General features: G+C 42.9%; 1 protein-coding gene across 1 annotated transcript in view; it reads left to right on the top strand.

The window, feature by feature from the left end:
- The window catches only part of LOC144773679 (uncharacterized), a 470,291-nt gene that overhangs the window by 76,842 nt on the left and 375,820 nt on the right, over window positions 1-17,629 (top strand). The window lies entirely within an intron of this gene.

The raw sequence follows: 17,629 nt of genomic DNA, 5'->3' as shown, positions 1-17,629 counted from the left end.
ATCATCCTATCAATTTGAGGCAACAAGATATTGTTGATTTGTAGTCTATTTGATTGATAATGCTGTGTCCTCTGTCACACATCAATTGTTTGTGGCTGGTTCGTAGTGTTGCATCACTGCTCCATATTATGCTTGCTCCGCTGGGCTTCACTTCTATTGAACATTCCATCATTGTTTGTTTGTTCTGTGTTGTATGTATTATTTGTTTTCATATGTTCTAAGATTCTTTTATTACTATTTTTATTAATACTTCTCATCTCAGTCATCTTTTTCTTCTCTGATTCTTTCTCCTCCTTTCAGTTATTTTTTATCATTTTAAATTGTCCAACCTAAAATTGTTTTATCAAATGTTAAACTCTTCAGACATAGCATGCCTGAAGCATAAAGCATAGAAAGATCAATAAATATGTTTCTAGGCATATTAGTCTATTCAATAGAGTGTCTGGTCTAAAAATAGAGCCTTAACTAGTACTTAAAGGAACACTGTCAAGCTTAACAATTTCAGAAGTAACAGCTTTCCAACCAATTTGGCTCATCTGTTGTAGGATCATAAATATTGACTAAATACAAAACTGTTTAATCAATCAATCTGTAATTCAGCATGTATAAACCTAGAATTACCAACATTTGAAGAAGAAGTCTTTTAGAAAAATGAACGGTAACACCATTTTTCTTTTTTTCAGCAGAGAAAAAACAAAACCTCCAAAGTGACCTTTAACCATGGAGGATAAAATCATATAATTCACATCTATTTTCTGCATCATACAAATATTAGATTCTGTGCCCAATTTTAAACCTTTTTGAACATTTCCTGTTTGTACTTTTTTAATTTTGTTTTCAAAAACACAAAATTATCAAATATTTCTATACTTCATTTTCCCACTGGTAAAGAATTTACCCTTTTCTCGAATACTTGTTTCCCATATCACAGGATTGATTAGCTACTGGCATCTAGAACAGGGTTCTCTAAAGTCAGTCCTGGAGGGCTGGATCCATGCCAAATTATTTGAATATCTCCATTTAGGTAAATGTAGTTATCTTAAAAATCTGCCATGGATCCCGCCCTCCAGGAACGACTGTGGAGAACCCCATTCTAGAGGTTTATGCCAAACAATCCCCTGTCCCAAGATGCATGCAATTGATATTTAAGGCCATGTAATGATATATGTTTTAATTAAACTAGGCCAACAGTAGCTCCATAAATCCTGCTGAAAAATGAATGCTGATATTGTTCTCGAAGATGAATACAAAAACAAATTAATAAATTCTTTTTCGCTTTTTTTGCTGTTGATGCAGACAATGACACGTCTAATGTAACCTTGTGGGATTTGTTCAAGGCTTATAATAGATGCTTATCTATCTCTCTTACAGTTAATGCAAACAAACTATTCTCTCATAAATAACTAATTTATAAACAGAGATTACTAAATAAGAAAGGCTATATTTTCCTAAAATAAGTGGTTTATAAAAAACAACTACAAACATTATGATACAAACATGGTGGTCTGCACATATCAAACAATAGAGCAAAGATTTATTTTCAAGCCAATAGATCTAGGAAACTCCTTGCTAATTGCGTAAAAAACATGATAAACTAACAAAACATGCTATTCAATCAGATTTCTGATAATTGTTGACATCTTTCAAGGATATTTTATCTTAACTAAAGACAACAGAGATTCTTTACATGTCCTAATTTCTCTTACGAAATTCAATCTGCCATTGCGTCACTTAATTCTTAAAAATCATCTGTCCCAAATGGCATTTCTGCTGAGTTATATAAAACCTTCACTGCACAATTAGCATCCTATTTTCTTACACATTTTGCACAATATGCAGCTTTACCCAATTCTTTTTCTGAAGCCTTGATTGTAGTTTTTCCTAAGCAAGATACAAATTCCACAATTGTTTCCACGTACAGATCAATATCATTAATCAATTACTATTGTAAAACCCATGCCAAATTTCTTGCTACTAGACTATCTAAAGAACTTGGTCAGCTAATTCACACTAGCCACGTTGGTTTTATGAAATACAGATTGTGTGCTCTACATCAGACTGGTTTGCCATGGTATTTCATCTATAATAAAGACCTACCATCTGACTTACTTGCAGTAGATGCAGAAAAAGTGTCGATACATTTAATTTGCTCTTTTTATATTTTTGGTCAGCCTTTTTTTTAACATGGATAGAGCTTGTTATATTTCTCCTACTGCTAAAGTATTAGATAGTGCCCATATTTATAACTCCGATCTCTTTTAAGGAACTAGACAGGGTTCCCCCCTTTCTCCGCTTCTTTTTATATTGGCGATTGAACCTCTACTTAACCTTATATGGATTTCACCTCATAATAAATGTCTTAGATTTGTTAACACTACTGCTCAGACTTCAGCATATGCTGATGATCTATTATTTATTTCTGATCCAGCTACATCAATTGTGATAATACTGGACAGAATTAAAAATTACTCACTAGTTTCAGATTATACCCTTAATGTAAATATGATATCATTGTTTCCTCTTACTGGATAATGCACATCAAATATGATTAAACAATATAGTAAACTTGAATACCTCAGAATCCTTTTTGCAAATAGTTTACAGTATACTTAAAAATGAATGTGTTATTCAAAAAGTTAAAATGGGACATTGATCTTTCTTAATTTGACTTAGTGGGGGTGGATTCAGTAAATTAAAAATGGTGGTTGTCCTGCAGCTATTGTATGTGTTACCTCTTTAAGTCCCATTATCCTTTTGTGAAAGGTAGCAGAAAATACTATCAAACTTTATTTGGAATCCCCAGGAAAAAAGTTATTTGAAACTCCAACGTGACATTAACAATGCTGTTTTGAGACTATCTAATTTTTATGATCACCACACTACCTTTATTGTATGACCAGGATCCTCTTTGGTTCAAAATGCTACATTAACCTCTACTATTATGTGAGTTAAACTTGAATACCTTACTAATCACTTCCCCTAATAACTATCTACATTATAAAATCTTTTAACAAACTATCTCCAGTTATTAGAGCTACAAAACTAGCTCTCTTGTATGATGAATTATTTTATACTAGCATTAAACATTCTAAACAGACTTCTTTGTGGTTAAATCCTGCTATGAAACTTCATCGTGATATAAATTATTGGAAAAACTGTACATATCCCATAATGTTTTACTTCTCCAAAATAAATGAAGTTAATGATTTTTTTTTTTAATCATTCACTAATTTACTACAATTTTTTTCTTCCTTCCTCTGAACTCCCTAAAAATGGAATGCTATGAACTCCCTTCTTCGTTTCACAATGTTATTCTAGAACTGTCTTTAAAAAAAAATTCATCAATATGATCATGTTACATAAAGGTTTACAAGAAAATATTATCCCTGTTTACTTATAGTAATCTGATCTCTTTTTTATACTGTTTATAGACTCCTGTTAGATTGTTCGAAGCTAAACTATTGGATTATTACATTTGCTGGCATTGTCATGTTACTAATGGTTCTTTGAAACATTTATTTTTTGACTGCCCATTGCTATATATGCTTTTTAGTCTGGCGTATGGACTATTATTTGGAAAATCTCAATATATCTATTAAATTGCCATATTCTGTTGTATGAAAATTGTTTTCCCTATCGTCGTGCATATCTGTCACTATATTTAATCTATTATATTTCATTGTAAAAATGCTAATTTATTGTTTATACATACCTGGTGGGCATGGATCATATTTACAACACAAGGTGATAGAATGTCTTCTCATCCTACTCTTACATTACATAAACATTACATTTTGAGGAGAACACTGAACTATTATGTTTTTCAAAATGTATACCTTTCCATAGGTATATAGGTATTAATGTAATGATCTGAATGATACTTTCTATTACTCATACTGTAACTTCATAGCTATCTTATTGTCTTCTGATATATTCCAGTGATATGATTCATCAATGCTTCATATGACTTTCTAAGTACCAGTATTTTGTTATTGTTTCTTCTTTCTGTGCTCTTTTTTTCATGTTTATTGTACGGTCTGATTACAAAAGCTCAATTAAATAGTTTTAACTCAAAACTTATTTTTAGAAGAGTAGAACGTTATGGAGAGCTTTACATAATGTATACCACTTCTTTCCCCAAGCGCACTTCTTTAAAAAAAGAAAATGCTAAACTAAATGTAGACGCAAAAATCAGATACCCCACAAACCTCTATATTAACTTGATACTATCTAATCTTCGTTGACAATGATTTGGAATGTTGGGGTACTCCAGTGCTCAGCCCCATGTTATTTAACGTCTATACTGCCCCCCTTTCTGTGGTAGCTCAACCCTGGGGCTATAATGTTGTGTCGTACGCTGGAGACACCCAGTTGATGTTTGCTTTCAATGACCTAGACAACTCCGCTATAGACAGTTTTCAAGGCTGCCTTCTGCAGTGGCAGACTGGAGGTTTAGGAACTGACTCAGCCTAAACTCAGAAAAATCTGAGATCCTAGTCTTCAGCACCTCCTCTCTGCCGGTTATGGTGAGAATTTTAGCCGTCTGAACTGGGCTTCCCTCTTGCCCCCACCTCCATGGCAAAAAACGTAGGTGTTAAAATTGGCATCTCACTGTCCTTTAAACCGCAAGTCAATGCCACAACTGGTACATGCTTTGCAGTAATGAAATCTCTCAGGGAAATAATGTTCAAATTTCAACCAGCAAACACTCGCAAATGTATCACTCACGCCCTAATATCATCTAGGCTTGATTAAGCAAATATCCTGCTCCTTGAGAAACCTCAAGGGTGTGTAAATAGACTAAAATGCTACGGCTCGCCTGGCCCTGAATGTACCAAAATTCAACTCAATCCGTAAGGGACTGAAAATACTCCACAGGCTTCCTATCAGTCAAAGAATTTAATTCAAAGCACTTATATTCACTTATAGAGCTGTGAATCTGACAGGCCCGAGTTACAGTCAGAACCAAGTGAAAATATATCCGCCCTTAGACATTTACAGTCTGCTCACCAAAATGTGCTTGTGCAAATCCAGAGCTGGGGGCAGGGCTTTCTCCTATCTGGCATCCAAACTGTGGAATTTGTATCCTGATTGTCTTAGGAATATACAGTCAGAGTTCATGTTCAAAACCTAGCTAAAAAAATTACTTTTTTAAAGAACTGTGAATGCTCCTCCGGTTTCTGTCTTAGACATTTCAACTATTCTTTCTGGTTACTTTACCTCCAACTAGCGCTGGACGCTCCTGCTGGAGCAGCTGTCGCACTTCTATAAAACGTCATTCTTTGCTCAACCAAAGCCGACATGCTTGAGTAATGATTTTTCATGGTGATGAGGACTTTATGTGAAATACTTGTTTTGAAACCAATGTTAAACGAAATGCCCTAATGTTAATAAATCAAACTGTATCATTGTTGCTGCATAGAGACTAATATGTTCTCAATGGGCAGTGGGGCCATGACTCTTGAGTAGCGAAGTCGTGAGTGAGTCCACTCCCATCCATCATCAATGGTAATAAATTGCAGGTTTCGTTCAGCAGCTTTGCATATTACGGCTCATGTCATGCTGTGTTTTCATGTGCAGTAGTGTTCATTGCAAAGTTATTTTGCCGTAAAAAAAGGACAAGGGTTTACATCTGTACAAGGATGACTGTAAACACGTCTTTTGTGTAGGGCCAATGGTTTTAGAATGTAATCTTTAATGCATCAGGCCTCTCAAAATCAGACAATGTTACCAGACCTATAGGTTTAGTGACTTCAGTGATCTACTCAACCTATCTGCGAAGCACTTGACGCATAAACATGCCCAAATTGTGTGATCCTATGCAAACATTTTATTTCACTGAGTCACCTTTTTCTTCATTATCACATACAAGGGCATCTTCAACTGTTTGAGTTCAGCATATCTGCTGTGCAAAATACTCTTTTATTTGATTAACTTTGGCTCCAAGTATAATAAAAATCTAGACCACATATAGGATACAAGTGGCCCCTGACTTCTCTCTTGGTTCACTAATAGCATTGTGTTAGAAATGGGGGTCTCAAGTTGGCAAGGGCGTGCACCTTTGTCCAAATAGGGACCCTTCTTCCTAGTCAGGATAAGGGAGTTACCCTCCTAAAACAACCACTGCGCACCCCCTTGGTAGCTTGGCACGAACAGTCAGGCTTATCTTAGAGGCAGAGTGTAAAGTATTTGCACATAACCAACAGTAATACAGTGTAAGCACTACACAAGGACACCACTCCAGTTTAGAAAAATAGCTAATATTTTTATATACTTTAAGACAAGACCAAAAACGATAAAAATCCACAATACAATACTTAAAAATCTACAGTTATCAAAATATGCTTTATAGACAGTTCCTTGAGGTTGATAGCTCCGTCCGGGGCTATCACGGCATCATGAGCAAACAAATCCAACAGTTCTGGCAGACCGCTGCGTCACGGGCCAGCTACGGTGTTGGGAAGACCAGCAAACAGTACCTTTTAGAAATGCAGGACGTGTATGACCTCTCGTTGAGCTTCCAAAAACACAGCATCCACAGGTGTCGGTTCCAGAGGTCGGTGCTGTAGTCGGAACCCTTTGAAGTCACACACGTTCCAGGTCGATCTCCTCTCTGATGGAGTGAGGAGCGCTGGCATCAGCAGGCTTCGTGTGCTGCGGTGCAAAGTGCAGTGATGCGGTGCCCTCAGGTCACAGTGCAAGTGGCGGCTCGGTGGCGGCGTCAGATGGCGTCGTTGGTGAGACCAGCGTCGCGGTGCGAGATGAAGTCGGTGTTCGTCACGGTGCAAGCAGTGGCGTCATTGTTACAGAAGCGCGGACGAACTGGAGTCGATGGCGCCGGTAGGCCAAGGCTTCGGTGCGGGATTAGGGCAGTGCATCATGTAACTTTAGGAGCGAAGCTCTTGAACCATGTTGCAAGCTGCGTCGTAGATTTTGGCCTGGAGCAGCGTCGCCAGGAATACCAAGGCGTCGTCATGAAGCGAGGCGGTGCCCACAAGTCGCGGTGCAAGCAGCGGCTCGGTGGCAGCGTCAACAGGTGTCGGTGAGACCAGGGTCACGATGTGGCGTTGCAACGGTGCCCTCTGCGGTGCCAAGGCATCGTCGTGAAACAAAGCGGTGCAGAGTGTGGTGCCCACAGGTCACAGTGCAAGCAACGGCTCGTTGGTGGCATCAGCAAGTGGATTCGGTGAGACCATGGTCGTGGTGCGGCGGTGCCTTCAGGACAGGGAGTCGGCAGCGGCGGCGTAGACGTCGTCTGGTTGCTTTTCTTCTGTTGCAGCACAGAACACACAGTCCACAGTACTGAGGGCAGAATAGCTTGAAGTCTTTGCTGTTACTGAGACTACTTGAACAGGGGGCAAGCTCTACCTCAAGCCCTTGGAGAAACTCACAAAAGTACATTGCAGAAAGTTCAGTAAGTCCTTTCACTGCCCAAGACAGAAGCAGCCACTGCAGGCCAACACCGCAAAGCACACAGCAATGTGGTAGTTCCTCCTCCCAGCTTCTCCAGCTCTTCTTCTTGGCAGTCTTCTTGGTCCAAAAGAGTTCCAAGGTTCAGGGGTCTGGGCCCAAATATTTATATCCCAGAGTCCTTTGATCTCTTAGGCAGAGAGTGTCTGTGCCCAGCCAGAACCAGTTCTGCCTTCTCTTGTGTGATTTCCTGGCAGGAGATGGAGACTGCATTGTCTGGGGCAGACCAGGCCCTTTGAGGTGCAAGGAAATCTCTCCTTTCCCCCATTGCAGCCCGGGTCCCCAGCCTTCTGTGATCCAAAACCCAGACAGGCAATCCACATTCCAGCAGACTGAGCAAGAAAATACCTACTTTCTGAAAGTGGTATTTTCAAACACATAATGTAAAAATCACCTTCACTAAAAGATGTATCTTTAGATTCTGAGTTCAGGCATACTACATTGTATTTCCCTACCTAGTTCCCAGGACCAGTTATGTTTAAAAAGATGTTATAAACAAACTTCCAATTCTGTCCTGTGGCGAACAGGTAGCCTTGCAATAGTGAAAAATGAAATGGGATGTAATTCAATATCAGGATATGCCACACACACCAGGGCATGTCCTACTTTTTACATACACTGCACCCTGCCCACAGGAGTACATTGGGCCTACCTTAGGGGTGACTAACATGAAGAAAAGTGAAGGTGTAGGGCCTGGCAACTGGGTGCAATTGCCAAGTCGGCACAGCAGTTACCAACTGTGCGCAAATTTGCAATGGCAGGTCCAAGTTGCCTTTTTAGGGCTACTCGCGTGGGTGGCACAATCAGTGCTGCAGGCCCACTGGTAGCATTTGATTTACAGGCCCTGGCACATGCAGTGCACTTTACTAGGGACTAACAAGTAAATCAAATATCCAATCATGGAAACACCAATCCATAACGCACTTTACCACAGGAGTACTTGCACTTTCCCACTGATCAGCAGTGAGAAAAGTGCGCAGAAACACTACGCCAGCAAAAACAGTCAAAACCGGGAGGGCAGAAAGCAAAAACTCAGGGGAAACATGCCAAAAGATGCCAAGACTAACATATTGTCACCAAAATGACAGAAAAGTTTCTTAGTTCATATTTGTTTTACCGATAGAACTATATTGCCTACACAATGTGTAAAATTGGGTTTCATCAAATATTTATCATTTGAACACCACCAACTAATTAATTTCGATCCTATTCAAATCTTATTTTCATTTCACTTCAGAATTACAAAAAGTGCTTTCCCGGTTACAGGAAAAACTTTTGATGTATTTGTTCAGTTCATTTACAAATTATATAAATGTTGTATGCCCAGCACAATTGTCAGAACGTTTACTTTCCAAAATCTTATAACTTTACAGTCCAATAAAGAAAAGTAAACACCAATCTCCAGGATAAAATAAGCTGCAATTTGTTAGAAGACATATGCTGACATTTGACCTGTCTTTGAAAACACAGCAAATGTGTAAAGATTTAAAGACCTCTTTACTGCTCATTCACTTTCTAAATGAACAGAACACCTGTTCTTTACCATCTTCAGCTCTCTCGCCAAACTGGGCTAGTAGGCCCTTAAAATAGCTTGCCCTGATTAAATCAGACTCACCATGGCGAGTGGGCATGTAGATTTCTTGCAGCCCGGGCATTAAGCATTGCTTCCTCAGTGCAGTAAAACTGTTACAGCCACATAATTGCCTTTTTTGCCACATATTTTAAATACCTGTGCCACATAATTTAGTCCTCCATTGCCCCCATAACTCATGTTGATGAAATCTATTTTTCACAGCGAAAAATTTTATATTTTCCATATTTCATGGTTCCCTCCCTCTGGGTTTTACTAGTACAGTAAAAACACTCAAACATGGTATCTGTAGTGAGAATTTTTTTATTACTATAATAATTACAAAGTTAACACCTGCAACTTACAATGAAAATGAGTATGTACTTATGGTTATACTTTGGAATCTATTTTAAATTTGTAGCTGTTATTTACATTGTAGGGATTCTTAACAAGAACAAAATCAGTTCACTTTAACAGCTTGCATTTCACCATGGAGCTTAGAGCCAGAGATACAAAGCTATTTTTAATTGTAAACCCTGCAAGCAAGGTTGGACTGGCTGTGCTGGGTACTGGGCGTTTTTCCCCGGGAGGCTAGAAGGGTGGGGGTCCAGTTTTGTAGCAGTGCTGCAGTTTTGAAAGCACCTGCTGCAGAGTGTGTCCAGTAGGTTTCAGGCAACAATAAAAGTGTCAAGATAACTGGGGATTCATATTCCTGTTGGAGAGAGATCCAAGTTTTGTCTAGTTGCAGTTTTGACTCATCTAATGTAGTGCAGATGGTTAATATTCTTGCAGCAAAGAACTTGTACCATACATAGCACAGAACAGTTTTTTATGTGCATTGCACAGTGGATTATTGATTTTGTCACAGAGACCCTTTTGTTACTCTGCAGTTCATAAATTACAATCATAAACAAGCACAGTAAGCAATGAAGAGTCATCGAAGACGAGCAAGTAAACTGCATGGTACAGGTTATAAAGTTATGGTTTTTTCGGATTCTGTCATTATCCTAATGTTGCTCAAAAGGGTTTGTTTGTGTAGAAAAGAATTCTTATTAGTAGAGCCAACCCTAACCACTGTGTTATGTTCTGAATCTTTAGTTCGTGCTTCTCCAAACCAAGTACTCTTAAAAAACAAAAAATGCCTGCCAATATGTATGACATGAATCCTACACCTTGTTAGTCCCCTTTCTTTTATGTAACATTTTCTATACACTGATTTGAACACATATGATTCATTGTCTCTGTATTTGTGTGATGTAAAGTGCCCCAACACCCTACACTGGTATGAGAGGTGCTATACAATTAATTAAATACATGTGAGAGAGGGGCTACGGGGAGATGCGGACACTGTTGGATGGTGACTGTGAGGAAATCATTGAAGAGCTTTGATAGAGATTGTTGAACCCTGGTGACAGAAAATGCAATATTTGCCCACATTTTCTTGGGGGAGACTATCCCCAAAACCTTCCTTGTAGTGGTCATGCTCGCTCGCTGCATCACTTTGCACTGCATGGAGGCTGATCTGACAAATTTGCCAGTGCTGCTTTGGGATCCTGGTCCAGCCGTGCCTGCGAGTCACACAATCACAGGATTTACAACAGTAATATGGGTTTTTGCTATATACGAAACCCACTTGATGATTTGGAAAAGCCTTTCCAACTCGCAAAATAGGTTTACTGACTCATTCTGAATCACAAATAGGAAGGGGCTTCTGTCTGAGTCATAATGAGAGGTTTGCAGCTTAAATATAGTGCAAATCATTCATAAGTTACCGATTCCTGAAAGAAGGTAGTAACCAATTTGGAAAGGAGAAGCATTCCCCATTAGACAGCTTCCCCTTTTGGAATAATGTTGGGCGAGATGGTGACTCGGGGGTGTGGGATGATTAGAGGAGCAGGCAATGGTCCCAAATAGGAAACATTGATTCTTACTTTTTTTAAATGTTTGTATTTATTTATTTGTATGGGCTCCTTTAGGGAAGGCAGGCTGGTATTTTTTAAAGTTTCTCTTTTGGGAATGTAAATACAGGGATGATGGTCTGATGTTCCTTGCAGATCACCATCCCTAGGTTTATGCCAAATAGCAAGCTGTCTAAATAATATTCATTAGACATGTTGTTCTGCGACTGGAGATATTGTGGTTCAACCTATTAGTACATAAGCTGCAAAAAGACAAAGCCATATTTGCAACTGGTTTATTTGTACATCCCTCAATCTCAAAATGTTAGCATTTCTGAGCAAAAGCTAAAAGTACCACCCATGTCTACACCTCAATGACCTAGCAGTATTTACGTGTTAAACTTAATGCTTTCATTCATTCAACTCAAATATAATTTTCCGTAAAGTGAGGCAAATTCATGAATTGATTTCAGCAAAACACAAATGAATGGAACATCATGCAATCATCTCTCATGATGGGGAATTAAAGACAACATTTACACAAGTACTTTAGTGGTTACAGTGTTTTGTCTATTCAATATACTGGCACAATGTGTGTTTCTGGTGTTTGGGCTCTGGACACCACTCTGTCGTGCAACACATGTGCCCTCCAGCATCTAAAGGTGATCCGAACTGAGAATCACATCACGGTCATAAGAAGTTGAGACACTCGTGAAAGGCCCTGTCCCATTCCAGGGCATGGCCGCAGACTCACTCTTACTTCCTGGGCTGCACCATTTGTATTGTATATAGAGAAAGATTTTAGTCTATTAAATCACACAAAATAGGTTTTTTTTATACACCAGACATGCTGACTTACATATTTGAAGGTGCTCACATATGTGATAATGAAGAAAATGGCAGCTCCGTAAATTAAAATATTTACCCCGTGTGAGAAGTTGGCCTGATGTGCAGTGCTCACTATTCTAGTGATCACTATATATCAGTCCAAACAACCCTTATTGATGATTGGTTGTAAGTCAACCTTATAGACCAGCTATCCTAGTAGCATGGATACGAGCAGTCTAAGGCTAAGACTCTAGAGGGCGTGTTAAGCCAGCTGTTTTACCATCACATTACCCCTTGAACACCCAGTGAAAGGACACCACACAAGTGTTATGAAAATAAACAGTGTATTTATTAGAATCACAACAACCCTGTACTCTTTATGAGGACAGGGTGCTAGGCACACAACAAAACTCTTACGAAAATACTTAAGTTAGCACAGTATATACAAATGCCCGAGGGGCATGAAAAACCATATACTCTAAAAGTGGAATGCGAAATTACTAGCAGGTAAGTACAGTACTAATAGGCTTTGGAATCGCTAGGACTTGACTAGGGAATCGTTAGATTACTTCTAGGAGGCCCAGGGGACTCGGGTGCAGAGTGTGCACTCTCACGCGGGATGCGGGACAAAGTCTATGGAAGCTAGTAATGTTACAGTTAGTGTTCACGGGCGAACCCGACCTGGTAGGGAGAAAACGACAGTGGATCCTGACCCTTGGATAGTGAGGCTATGCTGGGGCACCGAAATGCCAAAGTTACCTAGCCCAGGGGCTGCAGCTGCATAGGTCTCAAAAGACGTCGGGAATCCTCGTTGCCGGACCAGGAGCCTGGAAGAAAGATGCTGGCAGGCGACCAGTGAAGATAGTTCGAGTTGATCCAAGCCTGGATCTGGAAGATGGATGACACCTGAAAGCAGAGGGGACCAAGTTCGTGACTACTAGCCAGTAGTCAGTGGGCACCAGGAGGGCACCGGATGGTAGTCACCTCGACTAGGTGAGTGGGCGACGCTGGCTCTGCAGATCTCACGGACCCGGAGGCATTGTCGGCGACCAGGATGGAGAGGCGAGCTGTTCCACGATGGATGAAGCTGTCGGCGTCGAAGTTACCCGGGATTGGGCAACAAGCCTTGGCTAATTCAAGCCCACGCGGTGGACTCAAAATGGCGTCTTGAGTGGACCAGGAGGGTCCGGGGTGCTCCTCTTCGGGAAGGGAGCAAGGGCCAGTCTGGAGCAACCAGACCAGCAGCAGTGATGTCGTCGGGCGTCGTTCAGAAGGCCACAAGCCAGCGGGCTAGTAGCCAAACAACGCGGTGAGCAGCAAAAAGCAGAAGGGCCCCACGCCGATCGTGGAGATGCTGGGGGGCTGCTCTTCGGTGCTGGAGCTGCTCAGGGTTGGGGCTTCTCGGACCCCAAAGCACTCACCGGGAAATTACTCGGCGGGCTTGCTGTGCAGAAGTCGTGCAGTCTTGGCAATAGTCGGTCCCTTGAGGTCTCGTCGCACTCACGGTTCTCAGCTTGGCTGTAGAGGTGAGTAGAGGTCGGAGGTGCCAGGGAAGCCGGGTCTTGTCGAGCTGGGCAGTCGGATTCCGGAGGAAGGACTTACAGCAGACCGCAGTGTTCTTGCGATGGTGCCTGCGGATGCAGGGTGACTACTCCTTAGCCACAAGGGAGAATCTTGAAGAAGAAATCTTGAAGTACTTTCGTAGAAAGTCGTGTCTTGATTCCAAAGATGATCTGATTTGGTAGGGGGCCAGTCCCTACCTTTATCTGGGAAAAGGGGGCTGGCACGCGACTAGGTCCTGCCCTATGGGTGGGACCAGGAGGGGGGTGGTTACACCCACTTCCTTGGCGGGCTTTTCCCCAGCACAGGGTCTGGAGTGTCCCTGGAACTGGTTCAAGCCAGCCTATGCACAGTGAGCACCGGGGTGCCATGTGCAGTCACCTTCCTCTGAAGCCCTGCCTACCTACAATACACAAAGTCCTGTCTGGGACGGTGCTGGCACCGCCCCTGGCAGGAAACCCTTTGTCCTTATCTCCTGCTCTGGGAGGATTTCCAGCAGCAGGAGGGCAGACTTGTGTCTCGGTGGCAGCATCCATTTTGTGGAGCTGAGGCTCTGTTTGACTTTAACCGGGGTTAGGGGCTACATACATGTCGTGTCCCTCTAGAAGGGTGGAATGCTAACCCCGTCGCCAGAATTGGCGAGGGGTTAGTATTCCAATTCGTATGACACCTTACTCGACATGTTTTGATAAAGCGATACCAGAGTTGGCATATAACCGCGAGGATTATAATGCACTTAAGAGTATATGGTATGCGATATCATGGAAACGGCTAAGGGATGGATCCCGAAAGCCGCAGACAGGCTCAGCTCATGCCAGAGCACCATCTCACACGATTCCAAGCACTCTGCCTTCAGGATTGTTAAGGCCTGCCATAGGAGTGACTGATAGGAGATCTGTGTGTCCATTTTAGGGTTAGATATAGGTATACTATATCTACAGCAAAGGGTGAGTACACCACCTTGCCCCAGATGTCGTGCAGCCAGTTGTGTCAGTTTAGTTAGTCAGCCCAGGGGTGGCATAATACATGCTTCAGCCCCTGGGAGACTTCTGGGTACACCTCAGCCCTGGGTACAGGGACTTGGAGAGGGCCCAGTGCCAATTCAGTACGTGAGTACAATTTGGATAGAGAGAACAGCTAGGCTGTGGGTCTGATTAGCAGGCCCACAGCCAGGGAAAGTCGTAAACCAGTGCAGCAAAAAGCAAAAATCTGGGTGATCATAGGATTGCAGACCCTACTCTCCTACATGACCCCCCCCCAAACTTTGGGACAATAAACTAACCTTGACCAGGTGAGTCTTCTTGCTCTAAGTGGAAATACCTGGAGAGCCCATCAGCATTGCTGTGATCAGTACCAGGTCTATGCTCCACTGTAAAATCCATCCCCTGTAGGGAAATGGACCACCTAAGCAGTTTGGGGTTTTCACCCTTCATCTGATTTAGCCACAAGAGGGGCTTATGGTCGGTCTGAATGGTGAAGTGAGTGCCAAACAAGTAGGCCCTCAGCTTCTTCAGGGCCCAAACTACAGCAAAGGCGTCCCTCTCAATAGCTGACCAATTTTTCTCTCTGGGTGTCAACCTTCTACTAATGAAAGCAATAGGCTGATCATTACCATCAAAATTCAGTTGAGACAGAACAGCTCCCACACCCAACTCAGAAGCATCTGTTTGGACAATGAATGGCTTGGAGTAATCTGGACTCTTTAGGATAGGTGCTGTGCACATGGCCTGCTTTAGGTCATTGAATGCTTTCTGACAGCTTGCTGTCCACTGAACTTTCTTTGGCATCTTTTTGCTTGTCAGGTCATGAAGAGGGGTCACTATGGACCCATAATTTCTGACAAACTTCCTATAGTACCCAGTCAGGCCCAAGAAAGCTCGAACTTGAGTCTGGGTGATTGGAGGAGTCCAGTCCTGGGTGGCCTGTATCTTACTCTCCAGTGGCTGAACCTGGCCTCCACCTACAAGGTGGCCCAGGTATACAACCTGTGTCTGCCCTATCTGGCACTTAGTGGCCTTGATAGTGAGGCCTGCCTTTTGCAGAGCCTCTAACACTTTCCTCAGGTGGACCAGGTGATCCTCCCAGGTGGAGCTAAAGACAGCAATATCATCAAGATATGCTGCACAGAAGTCATCCAGCCCAGTGAGGACTTGATTCACCAACCTTTGGAAGGTGGCAGGTGCATTTTTCAAACCAAAGGGCATTACCACAAACTGATAATGCCCACCAGGGGTAGAAAATGCTGTCTTGGGTTTGGCCTCCTCAGCTAACCTGATTTGCCAATACCCAGCTGTCAAATCAAATGTGCTTAAGAATTTGGCAGAAGCCAATTTATCTATAAGTTCATCTGCTCTTGGAATTGGGTGGGCATCAGTCTTAGTGACTGCATTGAGGCATCTGTAGTCTACGCAAAACCTCATCTCTCTCTTACCACCCTGGGTGTGAGGCTTTGGCACTAGAACTACTGGGCTAGCCCAAGGGCTATCTGAGGGCTCAATGACTCCCAGCTCCAACATTTTCTGCACTTCAGTTTTGATGCAGTCTCTAACATGATCAGGCTGTCTGTAGATGTTACTCTTGACAGGCAGACTGTCTCCAGTGTCAACATCATGGGTACACCAATCAGTTTGGCTGGGTGTCAGAGAGAACATATGTCTGAAGGATTGCAGAACTTGCCTGCAATCCTGTTGCTGATGTTCAGTGAGGCTGCCACAAAAGACAACACCATCAACTGATCCATCATCAGGATTCTGAGTGAGCAGGTCTGGGAGAGGGTCACTCTCTTCCTCCTGTCCCTCATCTGTGGCCATGAGCAAGCTCATGTCCTTCCTGTCAACATATGCCTTGAGCCTGTTAACATGGAGCACTCTGAGAGGGCTCCTGGGAGTTCCAAGGTCCACCAAGTAGGTAACCTCTCCCTTTTGCTCAATGATGGTGTGGGGCCCAGACCATTTGTCTTTCAGAGCTGCTGGGGCCACTGGCTCCAGCACCCACACCTTCTGTCCTGGCTGGTACACAGTCAGAACAGCCTTTTGGTCATGCCAAGCTTTTTGAAGTTCTTGGCTGGCCTCCAGGTTTTTAGATGCCTTCTCCATATACTCAGCCATCCTGGAGCGGAGACCAAGTACATAGTCCACTATGTTGGTTGCAGGCTTTTTGAGAGGTCTCTCCCATCCTTCCTTCACCAAACACAGGGGTCCTCTCACAGGATGCCCATACAGAAGCTCAAATGGGCTGTAGCCAACCCCCTTCTGTGGGACCTCTCTGTAAGCAAACAAGAGGCAGGGGATCAGGACATCCCATCTTCTCCTAAGAGTTTCAGGTAGTCCATGAATCATCCCTTTGAGGGTCCTGTTGAATCTCTCAACAAGCCAATTGCATTGTGGGTGATAGGGGGTGGTGAACTTGTAGTTCACACCACACTCCTTCCACATTGCAGTCAGGTATCCTGACATGAAGTTTTTACCTCTGTCAGAAACGACCTCCTTAGGGAAACCCACTCTGGAGAACACTCCAACTAGGGCCCTTGCCACTACAGGTGCTGTAGTGGTCCTAAGTGGAATAGCTTCAGGATACCTGGTGGCATGGTCCACCACCACCAGTATAAACTTGTGCCCTGATGCTGTCTGGGGTTCCATTGGACCAACAATGTCAATACCCACTCTTTCAAAGGGGACCCCCACCACAGGTAGTGGTATGAGGGGGGCCTTTGTTGTGCCACCTGACTTACCACTGGCTTGGCAAGTGACACAGGAGCGACAAAACTCCTTGGTATTCTCATTCATATGGGGCCAGTGAAAGTGTGAGACAAGCCTGTCCCAAGTCTTTGTCTGACCTAAATGACCTGCAAGGGGAATCTCATGGGCCAAGGTGAGAAGGAAACCTCTCAGAGACAAGGGGATGACCAGCCTCCTGGTTGCACCAGGCTTGGGGTCTCTTGACTCAGAGTACAGGAGTCCATCTTCCCAGTATACCCTGTGGGCACCTGTGGCATTCCCTGCAGCCTCAGCAGCAGCCTGCTGTCTGAGGGGTTCAAGGGAAGGGCAGTCTAACTGTGCCTTCCCCAGGTCTGCTCTGGAGGGTCCCCCTGAGCCCAGAAACTCAACTTGATCAAGTTCAAGCTCTTTAGGCTCAGTTTCCCTCAGTTCTCTCAGATCAGCCTCCTCAGAGACTTGATCCTCAACCTGGGGCAAGGGGGAACGCAAAGCCTTAACCCTACTGCTCTTCTTCTTGGGAGGTGTCTGGTCCATAATTTCAGGATCCAGCACCTGTTCAGTGGGGCATCTTCTGGCCTGTGACCTAG

Source organism: Lissotriton helveticus, chromosome 8, assembly GCF_964261635.1.
Source record: "Lissotriton helveticus chromosome 8, aLisHel1.1, whole genome shotgun sequence".
Taxonomy (NCBI): domain Eukaryota; kingdom Metazoa; phylum Chordata; class Amphibia; order Caudata; family Salamandridae; genus Lissotriton; species Lissotriton helveticus.
Note: the sequence above shows the minus strand (reverse complement) of the source record. Positions and strands in the feature narration are given on the sequence as shown.